This window comes from Bufo gargarizans, chromosome 3 (genome assembly GCF_014858855.1).
Source record: "Bufo gargarizans isolate SCDJY-AF-19 chromosome 3, ASM1485885v1, whole genome shotgun sequence".
NCBI lineage: Eukaryota > Metazoa > Chordata > Amphibia > Anura > Bufonidae > Bufo > Bufo gargarizans.
The window spans coordinates 220,874,341-220,895,139 of NC_058082.1; positions in this window are offsets into that span (position 1 = coordinate 220,874,341).

Sequence of the window (20,799 nt, forward strand, 5' to 3'; positions counted from 1 at the left end):
CTCACTTCATCCATTTCAGTGAGAAGAAGCTGTTGCTCCTATCTTGATTGAAAAAAATGTGTCAATTCTCGTGAGAGCTGACTTGTGACGTCACCACATCATTATGTTGGGTGGGAGCCCAGGTGGGAGCCCGGGCGGGAGCCCACCCAGCATGAAGATTTCATTACATCAGTGCGCACCCCATGATGCACTTTCTTCAATCAAGATGTCCACTACGGCCTCTACGTGATCAAATGGATGAGGTAAGCATATACAGTCATGTGAAAAAATTAGGACACCCTTTGAAAGCATGTGGTTTTTTGTAACATTTTTAATAAAAGGTTATTTCATCTCCGTTTCAACAATACAGAGAGATTAAAGTAATCCAACTAAACAAAGAAAACTGAAGAAAAGTCTTTTCAAGATCTTCTGTAAATGTCATTCTACAAAAATGCCTATTCTAACTGAGGAAAAAGATAGGACACCCTTGCCCCTAATAGCGAGTGTTACCTCCTTTGGCTGAAATAACTGCAGTGAGACGGTTCTTGTAGCCATCTACCAGTCTTCGACATCGGTCTGAGGAAATTTTACCCCACTCCTCAATGCAGAACTTTTTCAGCTGTGAGATGTTTGAGGGGTTTCTTGCACGTACAGCCCTTTTCAAGTCACCCCACAGCATCTCAATGGGATTCAAATCTGGACTTTGACTTGGCCATTCCAGGACTCTCCATTTCTTCTTTTTCAGCCAATCTTTGGTTGATTTACTAGTATGTTTTGGGTCATTGTCATGTTGCATGGTCCAGTTCCGCTTCAGCTTTAATTTTCTAACTGATGGTCTCACATGTTCTTCAAGCACCTTCTGATACACAGTAGAATTCATCGTGGATTCTATGATGGTGAGCTGACCAGGTCCTGCTGCAGCAAAGCAGCCCCAAACCATGACACTTCCACCTCCATGCTTCACAGTTGGTATGAGGTTCTTTTCTTGGAATGCTGTGTTTGGTTTACGCCAAACATGTCCTCTGCTGTTGTGTCCAAATAATTCAATTTTGGACTCATCTGTCCAAAGAACATTATTCCAGAAGTCCTGGTCTTTGTCAACTTTATCTCTGGCAAATGTCAGTCTGGCCTCGATGTTTCTCTTGGAAAGCAAAGGTTTCCTCCTTGCACACCTCCCATGCAAGTTAAACTTGTACAGTCTCTTTCTGATTGTAGAGGCATGTACTTCTACATCAACAGTAGCCAGAGCCTGCTGTAGTTCTCGAGATGACACTTTAGGGTTTTTGGAGACCTCTTTTAGCATCTTGCGGTCTGCTCTTGGGGTGAACTTGCTGGGGCGACCAGTCCTGGGCATGTTGGCAGTTGTTTTGAAAGCCCTCCACTTGTAGACTATCTTCCGGACAGTGGAATGGCTGATTTCAAAATCTTTTGAGATCTTTTTAAATCCCTTCCCAGACTCATAGGCTGCTACAATCTTTTTTCTGAAGTCCTCTGACAGCTCTTTTGCTCTCACCATGGTGCTCACTCTCACTTCAACAGTCAGGAGCACACCAAACTAAATGTCTGAGGTTTAAATAGGGCAAGCCTCATTCAACATGCAGAGTAACGATCTACTAATTATGTGCACCTGGTGTGATATACCTGTGTGAGATCTGAGCCAATTTAAGAGGGAATACATGTGAGGGTGTCCTATCTTTTTCCTCAGTTAGAATAAGCATTTTTGTAGAATGACATTTACAGAAGATCTTGAAAAGACTTTTCTTCAGTTTTCTTTGTTTAGTCGGATTACTTTAATCTCTCTGTATTGTTGAAACGGAGATGAAATAACCTTTTATTAAAAATGTTACAAAAAACCACATGCTTTCAAAGGGTGTCCTAATTTTTTCACATGACTGTATATTTTTTTGTTTTAACCCCTGTTTTGCCCCGATAGGCCTCCATTCTTACATCAGATGCTGCGATCAGCATTAAATGCAGCATCTGATGGGCTGAACTACGCAGCGCGAATGATGTTCCATGTCTTTGCGTCCGCTCCATACAATGGAATGCGATTTGTTATGAAGTAATCTTTAAAAAATCTAATTTCTGATATAAGAATGGAGGCCTTTCAGGGGTTTAAAAAAAAAAAAAACTAATCAGTGAAGAGGCCATCGCATTCCTCTTGATTGAAGACTTGGCACAAAATGTGTACTCAGTCAAGAAGGTCGCAGCGGCCTCTTCGCGCTCAGATTAGGTAAGTTTTTTTTTTAATGCCATTTCAGGGAAAATTCGGCTTTGCGGAAAATCAAGTTTTCCCTGAAATTCAGATCAAAGTCCACTTCGGATACTTTGATTGGCTCAACACTATTGACAATGCTTGATTTAATTTAAGGACAAAAATAGAACTTAGAAGGATCCTTATGATGAATTGAATAAATGTGGATTGCCTAATTCTTAAATATTAACATATTAAAAATATGTAATATATGGTGACAAAATAGAGTTAAATATTGAAATATTCAGAAATAACCTTAAAAAACCCATCCTACTGCACTTATGCTTAAATGTCTCATGTTTTTAAGTATTTTTAAGGGTTGTTTCATCAGAAACAATCACTTTCAAAATGCAGCAAAGTGAGGGAATAATCCACCATCGGCACTGTTCTTGGCACCCTTGGCAAACACCTGATTTTTGCCAGGAAAAACCATGGTCAGCCTATAAAGGGGTGGTTGAGATAAACTGACTGCAACATTGAACCAAACCCCATTGCCATGCACATGTCTCAACTGAACAGTTTCAGGAGAAAGTTAAGAAACCCTTTGGAATTGCCTAGCTTTATGTATTGATTGAAAAAAACACTGAAAAATATTTTTTTTAAATCCTGTACGATGTAATAAATGAATATGCGGATGTTCAACGCTACATTTATAGAAGAAAAAATCACAGAAAATGCACTTCTATTTTATCTTGGGAGTAGCATTGTTGTGACCTTGATTAGCTGGTATATATAGGTGTGTTGGCTCTTCCTCTCATTGCTTGCTTGGTGCGCACAGAGGTAACAAAAAGCAGCGTACTATATGTGCAGGGTCTGCTCTCCTAAATGTAGATGCCAAATGCCATAGATAGGTTTAGAGTAGGTCCTGACTGACTGAGACCACCTAGGCACTGGTAGGCGGGAACAGATGTGTTTTGATCAAAATATATTGACTGAGAGTCTCAGATTTTATCATATTAGAGTGAGGGCTTAATCCATATATAATTTTTGCATCTATTGTTTTAGTGCATTATTTTCTGTCATTTGTCTTTATGTATTGATTACTAATAAAATGTGATCTGATTATATATTACTGACATTCTAATGGCACCCGAGTAAACATTCACAGTGCAGGGACAAAAAGTAAATGAACCTCTATGATTCTGTCTTCTTCAGAATTTAATAAGCAATAGATCTTTCAATTAAGGACATGAAATTGTGAAAATGTTGGCAAACTGGTAGAGAGAGGGCCCTGCCCGTGAGGGCTTACAATCTACATGATATAGGTGAAGGACAGAATAGGAGAGGGTAAAGCTGGTCATGGGGGTATAGAGGCAGCAGGGTCACTGGTTGTAGGCTTGTCTGAAGAGGTGAGTTTTCAGGTTTCTTGTTAAGAATTCCACTGTAGGCAAGAGTTTGATATGTTGGGGTAGCGAGTTCCAGAGTATGGGGGATACACAGAAGAAATTTTTTAGGCGATTGTGGGAAGAGGTGATATGAAGAGAGGAGAGAAGAAGATCTTGTGAGGATCAGAGATCACGTGTGGGAATGCATAGGGAAAGTAGCTCAGAGTTGTATGGAGGAGACAGGTGTGGTCAGCCTTGTATGTATTTGTTAGAATTTTAAACTGAATTCAGTGGGCAATGGGGAGCCAGTGAAGAGATTGCCAGACGGATGAGGCAGAGGAGTAACAGAGTAAGAGGTGGATTAGTTGGGCAGCAGAGTTGAAGATAGATTAAAGGGGTGCGAGAGTGCTAGATGGAAGGCCACAGAGGAGAATGTTGCAGTAGTCTAGGCAGGAGACGATGAGGGTATGTTACAAGCATTTTCGCATACTTAAAGTTGAGGAAAGCAAGGATGCGGGAAATGTTTTTGAGTTGGAGGCGGCAGGTAGTAGATTGGGCTTGGATGTATAGTCAGAAGGAGAGGGCAGAATCCAAGGTCACTCCAAGGCAGCAGACTTGGTTGACCGGGGAGAGTGTGTAGCCATTGATCATGATAGATAGGTCTGTTGGAGGGGTTGAGCAAGATGGGGGAAAGATGATGAATTCTGTTTTATCCATGTTTAATTTTAGAAAGCGAGAGGAGAAGAAGGAGGATATGGAAGATAGGCATTGTGGGATTCTGGATAGTAAGGTGGTGATGTCTGGACCAGAGAGGTAGATTTGTGTGTCATCAGCATAAAAGTGATACTGAAAGCCATGGGACTCTATGAGTTGTCCCAGACCATAAGTGTAGATAGAGAAAAGAAGGGGTCCTAGGACAGAGCCTTGAGAGGCACCAACGGAGAGGGAATGAGACGAGGAGGTGGTGTGAGAGTGGAAGATACTAAATGTCTGGTCTGTGAGGTATGATGTGATTCAGGGGAGGGCCAGGTCAGTGATGCCAAGATATGAGAGAGTTTGTAACAGAAGGGAGTGGTCGACAGTGTCAAAGGCAGAGGACAGGTCAAGGAGAAGGAGGACAGAGAAATGTTTTTTGGTTTTGGCTGTTTAGCAGGTCATTGGTGACTTTGGTAAGGGCAGTTTCAGTTGAGTGGTGGGGTCAGAAGCCCGATTGTAGCGGTGAAAGAGGGAGCAGGAGGAGAGGTGAGAGGACAGTTCAAAATGAATATGTTGCTCAAGTAGCTTTGATGCATATGGAAGAAGTGATATGAAATCTGTCCTTCTCAAGAAGTCTAGGTTAATATGAACCATGTCTTGATGAAAAAAAACCTTTCACAAGAATGGTCTTCATGGAAGGAGATCATGAAGGAAGGTGCTGCTGCTAAAAAAAAAGAAAAGAAAATTGAGGTCTGTATTAGTGATGAGCGGCATAGGCAATATTCGAATTCGCAATATTTTGAAAACTTTTGGCCGAATATTCACCATAAATTAGCAAATTAGAGAATTCGTGATCTCATCATTATTTTCTTGATTGCAAAAATCGGCAATGTAATATATTTGCCATAAAAATTCGCTATTAGAATATTCGCGATCAACACTAAGGGGTAGGCACCTTTCTTATTGGTTGCTAGTGATGCTGCTATGTGCGGATATTCGCGATAAATTCGCAATTAGAATATTCACAATCAACACTGTTTGCGAAAACGAATATAAAGCACTATATTCTAAATATTCACGAATTCTCGAAGTGCCGATATTCACGATTAAACTTTGCAATACGAATATTCGCGCTAAACACTAGTCTATATCAGATTTGTGGGAAGCCACCTAAGATGTTCTACAATGCTTCAATATTCTTACCATGCCTGCCAGTTTCTCACTTCTTCCAGAGGACATGGCTGCCAAAACACAGCCATCCACAGGTGCAGACGTGGCATTTCTGGGGCCCCAAGCAAATTTATGTCAGGACAGCCAATCAGCACCTGGCAGCAGTTCCCTATCTGTCCACAACTGTATCTACGTCCTTAGAACACATATACAGTTGAACATTGTGGTCAGGGGCAGGCCTATTGTCATGGAACCATGAACCAGACGTACAACAAGAGATAAGTGGAAATAAGAAGGCTTTATTGAAAATCAAGCTGTAAGCAAAAGTCCAAACGGATGGCTAAACCGAAGCAGGGTCTTGCGTAGACAGAGGTCAGGAACCAGAAGGGTAGTCAGACGAAGCCTGGATCAGGAACCAGCAGGGTAGTCAGACGAAGCCAGGATCAGGAACCAACGGGGTAGTCAGACGAGGCCAGGATCAGGAACCAGAAGCAGCAGCAGTCTTAGAAGCATGTGAACACAGGAGGACCAAGCAAGGAACTGAAGCCACAGACCTCCTATATATATGAGCTAGGCATCCAGCTCCTCCCAGTGGGAAGGAGAAGCCGCAGGGTGGGAGGCTACAAGAAACCCAGAAACTAAGATGGCCGCCAGCACATGTCAAACGAAGGAGAACAGTAAGAAGGTAGAACCATGACAGTACCTCCCCCTCAAGGGCCCCTCCTCCGCGGAGTAAGGAACGGTTTCTGAGGGAAGCGTGCGTGGAAGGCTCAGAGCAAAGCAGGAGCATGGACATCTGCGGAGGGAACCCAGGAACGCTCCTCTGGACCATAACCACGCCAATGGACCAAAAACTGCAACCGACCGCGGACCAGGCGTGAGTCCAGGATATTGCTCACCTCATATTCCTCACGATTGCCCACTTGGACCGGACGGGGCCGAGGAACCGAGGAAGTGAAACGATTACACACCAATGGCTTCAACAGGGAGACATGAAACACGTTGGAGATCCGCATGCCAGGAGGAAGCGCAAGGGCATAGGCTACCGGGTTTACCCTGCGAAGCACTCGGAAGGGACCAACAAAGCGAGGCGCCAGCTTGGGAGTGGGCACTCGAAGGTTGAGGTTGCGGGTGGACAACCATACACGGTCTCCGACCTGGTAGGAAGGAGCGGGCGCTCGTCTGCGATCAGCCTGGAGTCTCTGGCGCTGCGCAGAGACCTCAAGGGACCTCTGGATCTGTACCCAAGAAGCACGTAGGATGGAAAGGTGATCCTCCACAGCCGGAATATCCTGGGGAGAGAATACCTCCGGTAACACGGCAGGTTGGAACCCATAATTGGCCATGAAGGGAGACGTCCCAGAGGAAGAGTTCACCGCCGTGTTCCTGGCAAACTCAGCCCAAGGCAGGAGGTCAACCCAATTGTCTTGGTGATCGGAGACATAGCAACGAAGGAATTGCTCCAAGGCCTGATTGGATCGTTCTGCGGCCCCATTGGACTGAGGGTGGTAGGCCGAGGAGAAAGAGAGATGAATCCCCAACTGGGAGCAAAAGGCGCGCCAGAACCTGGACACAAACTGACTCCCCCGATCCGACACAATCTCCTTGGGCAAACCGTGCAACCGGAAGACCTCCCTGGCGAAAATCGTGGCCAACTCTTGTGCAGAGGGTAACTTCTTGAGAGGAACACAGTGGCACATTTTGGAAAACCGATCCACAATCATGAGAATGACCGTATGGCCTCGGGATGCAGGGAGGTCCACAATGAAATCCATCCCCAGGTGTGACCATGGGCGCTCCCCGGTGGCTATGGGTTGCAAAAGACCCAACGGAAGGTGCCGAGGGGACTTACTCTGGGCACAAACGGAGCATGCCGCTACATATGCGGCGATGTCGGAACGTAGAGAAGGCCACCAGAACAGACGTGAAACAGCCCAGGACAGCTGATTCTTTACAGGATGCCCCGCGGCCTTGGAGTTATGGTAGGTTCGCAACAACCGAGTGCGCAACTCCTCAGGCACAAAACACCTGCCGTTGGGTCTCCCAGAGGGAGCACCAGATTGAGCCGCCAAAATCTGCTCACCCAGGGGAGAGGTCAGGCTGGTGCGAATGGCGGCCAGGATCTGATTCGGAGGTATGACCGAAGTCGGAATCGACTCCTCCCCGGACAGCTCGGAGTACTGCCGTGATAAGGCATCCGCTCTGATGTTCTTGGAACCGGGTAGGTAGGAGACCACGTAATTAAAACGTGACAAGAACAGAGCCCATCTGGCCTGACGTGGTGTCAATCTCTTGGCCTCAGAAAGGTAGGTCAGATTCTTGTGGTCCGTCAGGATGAGAACCGGAACCACCGAACCCTCGAGCAAGTGCCTCCATTCTTTAAGGGCCTGCACGATGGCCAATAACTCCCTGTCACCAATCTGATAGTTGCACTCCGCGGAAGACAGTTTCCGGGAGTAAAACCCACAAGGAAGCAGAGGACCCTCTGGTGTTCTACGCTGAGACAGAAGGGCGCCTACTCCCGTCTCAGACGCGTCCACCTCGAGGACAAAGGGCAACCCAGGGTTGGGATGCGACAGAATCGGAGCCGACACAAAGGCGGACTTTAGAGCCTCAAAAGCTCGGATGGCCTCGAGCGGCCAGACCTGGAAATTACTGCCCTTCCTGGTCAGATCCGTGAGAGGCTTGGCTAGCATAGAAAAGTCCCTGATGAACTTCCGATAATAATTGGCGAAGCCCAAAAAGCGCTGCAGGGCACGGAGACCACTGGGCTGGGGCCACTGTAAGACAGCCAAAACCTTCTCAGGATCCATGGAGAACCCCTCAGCGGAAATGATGTAACCTAAGAAGGTTACCTGGGATCGGTGAAATTCGCATTTCTCAAGCTTACCGAACAGCCTGTTCTCTCGTAACCGTTGCAACACTCGTCTGACATCCATAATGTGGGCCTCCATGGATTCAGAATATACCAAGATGTCATCCAAATAGACCACCACACACTGCTGCAACAGGTCACGGAAAACATCGTTGATGAATTCCTGGAAGACTGCGGGCGCATTGCACAACCCAAAGGGCATAACCAAGGATTCATAATGACCGGTCCTGGTGTTAAACGCGGTCTTCCACTCATCGCCCGCCTTGATCCTTACCAGGTTATATGCCGCCCTCAGGTCGAGTTTGGTAAAGACCGTGCCCCTTTGAGGCGATCGAACAGCTCGGAAATCAAGGGTATCGGGTAAGCGTTCTTGATCGTGATGCGATTGAGACCCCTGTAATCGATGCAAGGCCTCAACTCACCGCCCTTCTTTTTCACAAAGAAAAATCCAGCCCCTGCCGGGGACGAGGATTTGCGAATGTGTCCGCGTGAAAGCGCCTCCCTCACGTACTCCTCCATGGCCTCATTCTCCGCTACCGACAGTGGATAGACTTTGCCAAGAGGAGGAACGGCACCAGATTGTAACTCTATGGCACAATCGTATGGGCGGTGCGGAGGTAGGGCAACCGCGCGCACCTTATCGAATACATCCCGGTACTCTTCGTATTCAGGAGGCAACAGAGAGTCCGAGGAAGTACACAGCAACTTGACAGGCCCATGGATGCAACTAGCCCCACACTGCGGTGACCACGAGAGGATCTCGGCCGATCTCCAATCGAAAGTCGGATTATGCTTCTGGAGCCAGGGGTACCCCAAGACCACCGAGTAGTGTGGAGACGAAATCACCTGGAGACAGACCGACTCTCTGTGAACGGCACCAATGGCTATCCCCACTGGAAGGGTCTCATGAGTCACGTGTGGCGGCAGAAGGGGTCTGCCGTCTATCGCCTCAAGAGCCAGTGGGGAACCTCGAGGCTGCAGAGGAATGGAATTGGCGGCAGCGAACACACTATCAATGAACAAACCACCAGCACCAGAGTCCACCAACGCCTGGGTCGTCACCGAGCCCCCGACCCAGGAGAGGACAACAGTGATCAGTGGTTTGTCAACACGGGAAACCGGGGACGAGGAGACTCCACCCAAGATCTGCCCCCGACAGGATCTCAGGTGCGAGCGTTTCCCGGACAGTTCGGACATGCCAACCGAAAATGCCCACCGAGACCACAGTACATGCATCGGCCCTCGCGTCTCCGGAGTACCCTCTCCCCCTCGGACAGGCGAGCAAACCCCAGCTGCATGGGGTCACCCCCAGACGAGTCATCCCCAGGAGGCGTGGGAGGAGAGGGAGGCACGGGTGGGACAGCAAACGTAGGCGCCAATCTGTTAGAAGACCTCCGCAGGCTCTCCTTAAAGGAAGGTCTCTCCCTGAGTCTGGTGTCAATCAAAATCAGGAAAGAAATAAGAGACTCGAGCTCCACTGGTAGGTCCTTAGCTGCAACCTCATCCTTCAAGGCATCCGAGAGACCATGAGAGAAAGCAGCGACCAGAGCCTCATTATTCCAGCCCACCTCTGCTGCCAGGGTACAAAACTCAATGGCGTATTCAGCTACGGATCGTGAACCCTGTCTGATGGACATAAGGAGCTTCGCAGCAGAGGCAGCACGAGCCGGCACATCGAATACCTTCCGAAGAGAAGCAACAAAACCGGAAAACTCGGCAACCACCGGATTGTTGTTCTCCCATAAAGGGCTGGCCCAGGCCAAGGCCTTGTCCGAGAGCAGCGAGATCAAGAAGCCCACCTTTGATCTCTCAGTAGGAAAGGCATGTGGCAGCAACTCGAAATAAATGCCCACCTGGTTAAGGAAACCTCGGCACTGAGTTGGCTCTCCCCCAAAGCGCTGTGGAAGGGGGGCAGAACCGGTCATACCCCGAGACACCGCAGGCGCAGCAACAGGTGTCGGGGTAGACTCTGGCGCAACAACCGGAGCGGCAGTAGGAGCGGCCCCAGGAGCGACAACCGACCCATCGGCAACGGAAGCGAAATGAGCCGTGCGTTCAAGCAGGGTTTGCAACGCCACAGCGAACCGACCCAACAGGTGATCCTGCTGATCAAGTCTGGCAACCAGCGTAGGTAGCGAGGATGGCCCTGTACCGTCAAAATTCATGGCTTGGTCCTAATGTCATGGAACCATGAACCAGACGTACAACAAGAGATAAGTGGAAATAAGAAGGCTTTATTGAAAATCAAGCTGTAAGCAAAAGTCCAAACGGATGGCTAAACCGAAGCAGGGTCTTGCGTAGACAGAGGTCAGGAACCAGAAGGGTAGTCAGACGAAGCCTGGATCAGGAACCAGCAGGGTAGTCAGACGAAGCCAGGATCAGGAACCAACGGGGTAGTCAGACGAGGCCAGGATCAGGAACCAGAAGCAGCAGCAGTCTTAGAAGCATGTGAACACAGGAGGACCAAGCAAGGAACTGAAGCCACAGACCTCCTATATATATGAGCTAGGCATCCAGCTCCTCCCAGTGGGAAGGAGAAGCCGCAGGGTGGGAGGCTACAAGAAACCCAGAAACCAAGATGGCCGCCAGCACATGTCAAACGAAGGAGAACAGTAAGAAGGTAGAACCATGACACCTATTCTAGCTTTTCTGCTCTCTGAGGTGGATTGAAATGGCACCCTCCCATCCCCATAACAAATTCTTAATCCAACCCCTCCCCTCAGCCCTACTGATAAAGGTATATTTGAATTGAAAATTACGTACATCGCTACAAACCTCTTATCTGCAGTGAAGTCTCCTCTAATGTAGAAATTAGCTTTTCTTATCTTCTCAATTCGTCAACCACCTTGACAAATCATTTCAGCCACATCTCTCTCTGTAAAGTTTGCAATACAAACATCTTAGGTTCCTCCTCTTGGTGTCACAACATTGCTATCCTCCTGCTACCCACAATACTGTGCCCTGTGTGCTCCCTAATGCCCACAAATACTATACTTATGAAATAACAGTGCTATACAGATAATCCCCAAAGTACTATCACAAATCCCACCAATAGTAATACTTCTCATTAGTAATAGTGTCCCCAGTAGTGTCCCATTAGTAGCAATGCCCTATATTGTGCACAATAATAATAATGTCTATACAGTACCCCCAGTAGTAATAATGCAGTTATAATGCCCCTTATAGGGTCCCCAGAATTTATAATGGTCCCCCTTTGATCCCTCCAGTATTTATAATCGCCCCCAGTAGTGCCACCAGTATTTAATGCCCCCAGTATTTATAATGCCTCCAGTAGTGCCACCAGCATTTAAAGGGGTTATCCAAGACCATAACAGACCTCCCAGATTGGCCGATCCACAATGGTGATCATACTTATCTGGTCCCCCCTGCTGGGTAGCGATTTTCCAGTGTGCTTAGTGCAGGGAGAGACGTCAGCAGAAAAGATATTATTGTGCTGAAAAAAATGATTTACAAGTTCAGGGAAAGATTATCCACGCTATAAAGTGAGAACAGGGTGCAATAGGAGAATGTACAGCCTGGGTAATAGGAGCGATTCTATTACACCTTGCTGCACTAATTGGGGATCCAAATTGCTATTATACTGATGCTTTTAGGTTTCCACTAGATCAGGGATGTGCGAACTGCGGCTCTCCAGCTTTTGTAAAAACTACAAATCCCATCATGCCCTGCTGTAGGCAGACTTGGCATACTAGAAGTTGTAGTTTTACAACAGCTGGAGAGCCGCAGTTTGCCCATCCCTGCACTAGATAATAACTCTGTAATTCCAGAAAACCTTGTTTGTTATTGGGGTGCAAGTGCTGTGTTGCAGGGTGTATTTATAGGAAATATACATATGTCATATTAACCGTTCTGCAGTACATTTAAATTGTTTAGCAGTTTTTTCTGGGGTGCATTAGTGTAAAAAAAAGGACGTCTTATTTGCCGTTCTATGGGGCAGTTACTTTGCTTTGTACTACAGCCTGTTTTGGGGTGTAAAAGTGTAAGAAATAGTATGTCTTATTTGCCATTCTGCAGTGCAACTACTTTGTACTACAGCCTGTTATGGGGTGTATAAGTGTGGGGAAAAAAAGTACACCTTATTTGCAGTTCTGCGGTGCAGTTACATCGTTCTACGGCTTTTTTGGGGTGTATAAGTGTAAAAAAAAGTACGTCTTATTTGCTATTATGCGGTGCAGTTACTTTGTACTAAAGCCTATTTTGGGGTGTTGTAATAGTACAAAAAGTAAGTCTTATTTGCTGTTCTCCTATGCAGTTACTTTGTACTACAGCATTTTTAAGGGTGTATATGTGTAAAAAAAGAGCATTTTATTTGCCATTCTGCGGTGCAGTTACTTTGTACTACAGCCATTTTTGGGGTGTATAAGTGTAAAAAAGGTAAATCTTATTTGCCATTCTGCAGTGCAGTTACTTTGTACTACAGCCTATTTTGGGGTGTATAATTATAAAAAAGGACATCTTATTCGCTGTTCTGCGGTGCAGTTACTTTGTACTGCAGCCTTTTTTGAGGTGTATAAGTATAAAAAAAGTATGTCTTATTTACCGTTCTGTGGTGCAGTTACTTTGTACTTTTTAGGTATATAAGTGTAAAAAAAGCACATCTTATTTGTTGTTCTGAAGTGCTCTTACTTTACTACAGCCTTTTAAGGGTGTATAATAGTGTTGAGAGCGAATATTCGAAAAGCAAATTCTTTTTGCGAATATCGGCACTTCGTGAATTCACGAATATTTAAAATATAGTGCTATATATTCGCAATGACGAATATTTATATAATTTTTTTAACACAGTACATTTCAGGTAATCATCCCTCCCTTCTTCTATCTTTTGGGCCAATGAGAAGGCTTTGTAACAGCTTAGCAACATCCCTAGCAACCAATAGAAAAGTTGCCTACCCCACGCCGATATTTTGCACGCATTATGCGAATGAAACATTGCCGATTTTCGCAATCAAGAATATACTCTCAAATTCGCGAATTCACGAATATATGACGAATATTCTACAAAATATTTGCAAAATATCGCAAATTCAAATATTGTCCCTGCCGCTCATCACTAGTGTATAAGTGTAAAAAAAGTATGTCTTATTTGCTGTTCTGGGGTGCAGTTACTTTGAACTGCAGCCTTTTTTGGGAGTATAAATGTAAAAAAAAGTACGTCTTATTTGCCGTTATGCGGTGCAGTTACTTGGTATTACACACTTTTTTTGTGGTGTTGTAATAGTATAAAAAGTAAGTCTTATTTGTCGTTCTCCTGTGCAGTTACTTTGTACTACAGCCTTTTTAAGGGTGTAAAATAGTGTTGAGCGCGAATATTTAAAAAGCTAAATTTTTTCGCGAATATCAGCACTTCGAGAATTCGTTAATATTTAGAATATAGTGCTATATATTTGTAATGACGAATACCATTTTTTTTTTTTTTTATAACACAGTACATTTCAGGTGATCATCCCTCCCTTTTATCTTGTGGGCCAATGAGAAGGCTTTGTCACAGCTTAGCAACATCCCTAGTTACCAATAGAAAAGTTGCTTACCCCACGCCGATATTTCGCACACATTACATGAATAAAACATTGCCGATTTTCGCAATCAAGTATATAATCTCGAATTTGCAAATTCACGAATATATTATGAGTATTCTACAAAATTTTCGCTAAATATTGCGAATTCGAATATTGGCCCTGCCGCTCATTACTAGTGTATAAGTGCAAAAAAAAGTAAATCATATTTGCCGTTCTGCGGTGCAGTTACTTTATCCTACAGCCATTTTTGGAGTGTATACGTGTAAAAAAAAATACATCTAATTTGCAGTTCTGAAGTGCAGTTACTTTGTAGTACAGCCTTTATTGGGGTGTATACGTGCAAAAAAAAGTGCATCTTTTTTGCCTTTCTGTGGTGTAGTTACTTTGTACTGCACACTTTTTTTGTGGTTTTGTAATAGTATAAAAATTAAGTCTTATTTACCGTTCTCCTGTGCAGTTACTTTGTACTATAGCCTTTTTAAGAGTGTATAATAGTGTTTAACGCGAATATTCAAAAAGTTTATTTTTTTTGCGAATATCGGCACTTCGAGAATTTGCGAATATTTAGAATATAGTGCTATATATTTGTAATGACGAATATTATTATTTTTTTATTTTATACCCCACGCCAATATTTTGCACGCATTACTCGAATAGTACATTGCCGATTTTTCGCAATCAAGAATATAATCTCGAATTTGTGAATTCACGAATATATGATGAATATTCTACAAAATATTTGCGAAATATCGCAAATTCGAATATTGCCCCTGCCACTCATTACTAGTTTAAAAGTGTAAAAAAGGCAGATCTTATTTGCAGTTCTGCAGTGCAGTTATATTGTTCCACAGCTTTTTATGGGGTGTATAAGTGTAAAAGAAAAGTATGTCTTATTTGCCATTCTGCGGTGCATTTACTTTGAACTACAGCCTTTTTTGGGAGTATAAATGTAAAAAAAAGTATGTCTTATTTGCCGTTATGCAGTGCAGTTACTTTATCCTATAGCCATTTTTGGGGTGTATAAGTGTAAAAAAAAGTACATCTTATTTGCAGTTCTGTAGTGCAGTTACTTTGTACTACAGTTTTTTTTGGGCTATATAAGTGCAAAAAAAGTGCATCTTATTTGCCGTTCTGCGGGGAAGTTGCTTTGTACTACAGCCTTTTTTTGGGTGTATAAGTGTAAAATAAAGTATGTAATATTTGCCGTTCTGTGGTGCAGTTTCTTTTTACTACAGCCTCTTTTAAGGTGTATAAGTGTTAAAAATAAGTATATCTTTTTTGCCGTCCTGCGGTGCAGTTATTTTGTACTACAGCCTTTTTTGGGTTGTATAAGTATAGGGTTGAGCGAACCCAAAATGTAAAGTTCGGGTTCGTACCAAACTTTACGGTGTTCGGCACCCGAATCCGAACATTTCAGTAAAAGTTCGGGTTCGGTGTTCGGGTAATATTAACATACCATCGGATCGGAGTTTTCTCCAATCCGATGGTATATTTTAACTTGAAGTGTCCCCATCACCATGGGAACGCCTCTATGTTAGACTATACCATTGGATTTGAGTTAGATTGTGAAAACTCAGATCCGACAGTATATTCTAACATAGAGGCGTTCCCATAGTGATGGGGTCGCTTCAAGTTAGAATATACTGAGAACTGTGGACATAACGGCCCCCTGCTGCCTGGCAGCACTTGATCTCTTACAGGGGGCTGTGATCCGCACAATTAACCCCTCATGTGCCGCACTTGAAGGGTTAATTGTGCGGATCTCAGCCCCCTGTGAGAGATCGGGTGCTGCCAGGCAGCAGGGGCCAGATCCCCCCTCCCTCCCCAGTATTAAAATAATTGGTGGCTAGTGCGGCCCCCCCACCCCCTATTAAAATCACTGGTGGCCAGTGCAGCCCCCCCATCCCCACCCCCCTATTAAAATCATTGGTGGTTAGTGTGGCACCCCCTATTAAAATCATTGGTGTCCAGTGCGGCCTCCACTCTCCCCCACCCCTAATTAAAATCATTGGTGGCTAGTGCGGCCCCCCACCCCCACCCACCCCCTATTAAAATCATTGGTGTCCAGTGCAGCCTCCCCTCTCCTCCCCCTAATTAAAACAACCCCCTCCCCCCATCATTGGTGGCAGCGGAGCGGCAGTTCCGATCGCAGTCCCAGTTTGATCTCTGGGGCTCCGATCGGTTACCATGGCAGCCAGGACACTACTGCAGTCCTGGCTGCCATGGTTACTTAGCACTTTTAGAAGCATTATACTTACATGCACTGTCTTTGGCCGGCGCTTCTCCTACTGGTAAGTGAAAAGTCTGTGCGGCGCATTGCTACGGTGCAGTTTCTTTGTCCTACAGCATTTTTTGGAAGTGTATAGGTGTAAAAAAAGTACTTATTGTTTGCTGTTCTGCTCTGCAGTGACATTGTTCTATAGCTTTTTTCGGATGTAGTAGTGTAAAAAAAAGTATGTATTATTGCCGTTCTGTGGTGCAGTCACTTTGTGTTATAGCCTTTTTTAGGGTGTATAAGTGTAAAAAAAAGTACATCTTATTTGCTGTTCTGCAGTGCAGTTAGATTGTTCTACAGCTTTTTTTGTGGTTTATAAGTTTCAAAAAACGTACATCTTATTTGCAGTACTACAGAGCAGTTACTTTGTACTACAGCCTTTTTTGGGGTGTATCATTTGTGACAGGGTGTCACAATGTTTTGCAGAGAAAGTGCTGGATGGTGTGTACATTGCACCAAGTTTCCGGCACTTCATGTGTTAAAAGGCTCCAGGAAGGTTTGGTTTTCTTTGTATCCAGAAGCTTCCTGGGAAAAAGAAAGCCAGTTTAGGGTCCTGGAGCCGATCAGGGAAGAGTTGGGTGGGTTCCCTGACCACCCGGAGGCAGTCTGGGTTTTACCTGCAGCCCTGATCCAGGAGCTCTCTCTCTGGGAGTCTGGGCAGTCTGTTTGAGAAGCTGCAAGCCTAGGAGCTCTGAGAGCGGTTAGCTTCTCCACCTAACTACTGAACTGTAAGTTGCTCTGTTTTCCCCTTGAAAATGCTCTTTGTGTTATGAGTTTAGCTAGGGCTGCCGAGTGAGATAGGCAGGAGCCAGACGGCTATTGTTACTTTGGTGTTTGTTTGTTGTTTTGAGCAACTTGCAAAATAAATTGCAACAGTGTGACGCACAAGCTACAAAGGTGTCGATTGTTCCTGTTTCTGCCCAAAACAACCCCGCAGGAAGGTTTAACAGTTCACAAATTGGTGTCGGATGTGGGCAGATGGATCCCTGCCAGATACCATCCCTCTAGCAACTTAAATTGCATTTCATCTTATCATCCAATACGATGGAAGACCTGGTGTTGAGGTTGGCACAAGCTTGTGCAACCCAACAAGAAGAAAATGCAGTCCAGCAAGAGACTAATGCCAGATATGAAAAAGCTTTGGTGGCACAAGCTGAAGCTGCGGAAAGAGACAGGCAAATGCAAGCTGAAGCTGCTCGGAAAGACAGAGAAATTCTTACAGAGGTTCTGCAGCAGCTGGCGAATATGCGTCAGGATCGACCTAGCAATAGTGGGTTGATCAAAGCAAGCCACTTTCTTCAGAAAATGACCCCACACGATGATGTGGAAGCGTTTCTGAATACGTTTGAACGTACTGCAGATCGGGAGGCATGGCCTAAGACTCAGTGGGCGGGGTTGGTTGCTCCATTTCTAACTGGTGACTCTCAAAAAGCGTATTTTGATTTGTCTGCTGAGGATGCCCAGGACTATGAGAAGTTAAAGCTAGAAATTCTCCGCTGTTTGGGTGTCACTCATGCTGTGCGGGCCCAACGAGTGCACCGCTGGAATTACCAATCTAATAAGTCTCCCAGGTCACAGATGCATGACCTAATTTACCTGGTACGAAAGTGGTTGCAACCTGAGATACTCACGGTACCCCAGATTGTCGAAAGGGTCACAATGGATCGCTTCCTGACAGCGCTGCCGTATGAATTAAGAAAATGGGTCAGTCACGCTGATCCAAAGTCTGCCAATGAGTTAGTCGAGATGGTTGAACGCTACCTCGCAGCAGAGGGGTTTTTGGCAGGGGCGTCTCAACCCGAGAACTTGCCTGTAAAGCGGCGTCTGCCCGCAGTGGCGATGAGAGGCGCCGCAACCTTAAATGCTGATTCTGGTTTGAAAACGTGGGTGAAGACCAACATGGATACTAGGCTGCTGAAAGAGACCCTACCAGGCTCCGGTGTCCAGTGCTGGAGGTGCAAAGCCCGAGGGCATGTGGCTGCTAAATGTCCTGACGTCCCAGTACCTATGGAGTGTGGAGCCGCTCGGCGCCTTTCATTCTTTGCTCATCCAGCGTGTCTGACATCTGTGCTGGCTCACATGGCACAGGTCAAAGTGGGTGGAAGAAGTGTCCAGGCCTTGCTGGACTCTGGTAGCCTTGTTACGCTTGTACATTCAGACCTTGTAGCTCCAGACCAGCTGAAAAACCAGTGCATGGGTGTTGTGTGCATACATGGTGATGCAAAAAGTTATGGTACAGCGGTGGTCCCCATTGAGACTCAGTTTGGTGTGACGTCCCATGAGGTTGGAGTATCTAAATCCCTGATGCATAGTGTCATACTAGGGCGGGACATTCCTTTGTTCTGGGACCTGTGGGCGGTCGAGTTTCCACCTCAAGTTTCCCTAAGTGTGAGGGATGAAACTCCGGCTAGCCTGCCTAACTTTGGGGATTCCGGTTCTGAAGTGCCAGCCGGTGGACTGGCCCCAGTTAAGACTGACCAGTTCCCCTTCTCTGTGCTAGTGGGGGAATCCGAGAGACCTCAAGAGTCTGTCGAAGAGTTACCTATGCCAGAAATAATCTGCTCTCAAGATAACTTTGGCACATCCCAACATAGGGACCCAACGTTAGCTCATGCTTCGGAAAATGTTGCTGTGGTTAATGAGGTTGCCCACAGTACGGGCTTGGAGAAGGTGTACCCTCACTTTGCTGTCAATCATGATCTTCTCTATCGTGTTGATAATATAAGGGGTGAAGTCGTAGAGCAACTAGTTGTTCCCAAATCGCATAGGAAAGTGGTACTTGACCTGGCTCATAAAAACCCCATGGGAGGACACCTGGCAGCTGAGAAAACGCAGCAACTGGTACTCCAGAGTTTTTTTTTAGCCTGGTATATTTGCAGAAATCAAACGATTCTGTGCATCTTGCCCAGAATGTCAGTTGACGTCCCCTGCGCCTCATTACCGGGGACCCTTGGTACCGTTACCCATCATTGAGGTACCTTTTCACCGGATTGCAATGGATTTGGTGGGGCCCCTGGTGAAGTCTGCAAAGGGACATCAATACATTATTGTGGTTTTAGACTATGCCACTAGGTATCCCGAGGCGGTTCCTCTGCGGAACACGTCAGCTAAAACAATTGCCCGGGAGCTGTTTCATATGTTTGCTAGAACAGGCATTACCAAAGAGATCCTGACGGATCAAGGAACGCCTTTCATGTCAAACGTAATGAAAGGTTTGTGTAAGCTGCTGGGTATAAAACAGTTAAGGACATCTGTCTATCACCCTCAAACTGATGGGTTGGTTGAGCGCTTCAACAAAACCCTCAAGAGAATGTTAAAAAGGGTCGTTGAGGCAGACGGGAGAGATTGGGATTGCCTGCTCCCCTACTTGATGTTTGCTGTTCGTGAGGTGCCTCAATCGTCTACTGGGTTTTCCCTGTTTGAGCTTTTGTATGGGCGACACCCCCGGGGGCTTTTGGATATAGCAAAGGAGTCGTGGGAGGAGGAGCCCTCTCTCCACCGCTCCGTGGTGCAACATGTTCTACAGATGTAGGACCGCATCACAGTTGTAATGCCCATAGTACAAGAACATATGAGACAGGCTCAAGAGGCCCAAAGTCGCATATACAATCGGGGAGCCAGACTCAGGGTTTTTCAGCCGGGTGACCGGGTCCTGGTTCTGGTTCCCACCGCGGAAAGTAAATTCCTAGCAAAATGGCAAGGGCCCTATGAGGTTGTAGAGAAAATAGGGGATGTGAATTATAAAGTCCACCAACCTGACAAACGGAAAAAAATGCAAATCTATCATGTCAATTTAATAAAGGCCTGGAAGGAACCGTTAGTTTCTATAGCGGCTGAGCCTCTCAGCCCTACACTTCAGGGGGGAGTTACTGAGGTGAAGGTCTCAGAGACTTTGTCAAGGGCACAAGCCCAAGAGGTAAAGGAGTTCCTCCTTAGGAATGCTGATGTGTTTTCAGAGTGGCCAGGTTGCACTCATGTGATTAAGCATGATATTGTTACAGATCCACAAGCTCGGGTTCGCTTGAAGCCATATCGCATTCCTGAAGCCCGCAGACAGACAGTAGCCGATGAGGTTCAGAGAATGTTGGAGCTAGGTGTTATTGAGCCATCCCATAGTGATTGGAGTAGCCCTGTGGTGTTGATACCAAAACCGGATGGGTCCTTGTGGTTTTGCAATGACTTTCGCAAATTAAACGAGATCTCAAAGTTTGACGCTTATCCCATGCCACAGGTGGATGAGTTGATAGAAAGGTTAGGTCCAGCCAGGTACATTACCACCCTGGATCTAACCAGAGGATATTGGCAGATTCCACTTACTTCAACGGCTAGGGAAAAGACAGCATTTTCTACTCCACAGGGCCTGTTCCAGTATGTGAGAATGCCGTTTGGGCTTCATGGGGCCCCTGCCACCTTTCAGAGGTTGATGGATGAAGTCCTCAGGCCACACCGGCACTTCGCGTCAGCCTACCTTGACGACGTGGTGATATTCAGCTCGGATTGGGAAAGTCATCTTCCCAAGGTCCAAGCAGTGGTAAACTCAATTTGGCAGGCTGGTCTGACGGCCAATCCCAAGAAATGTGCCCTGGGCCTTGAAAAGGCACGATACCTAAGGTACATTATTGGTAAAGGCCTCATCAAGCCTCAGGCTCAAAAGGTACAGACAATTAAGGAGTGGCCTCAACCTTGCA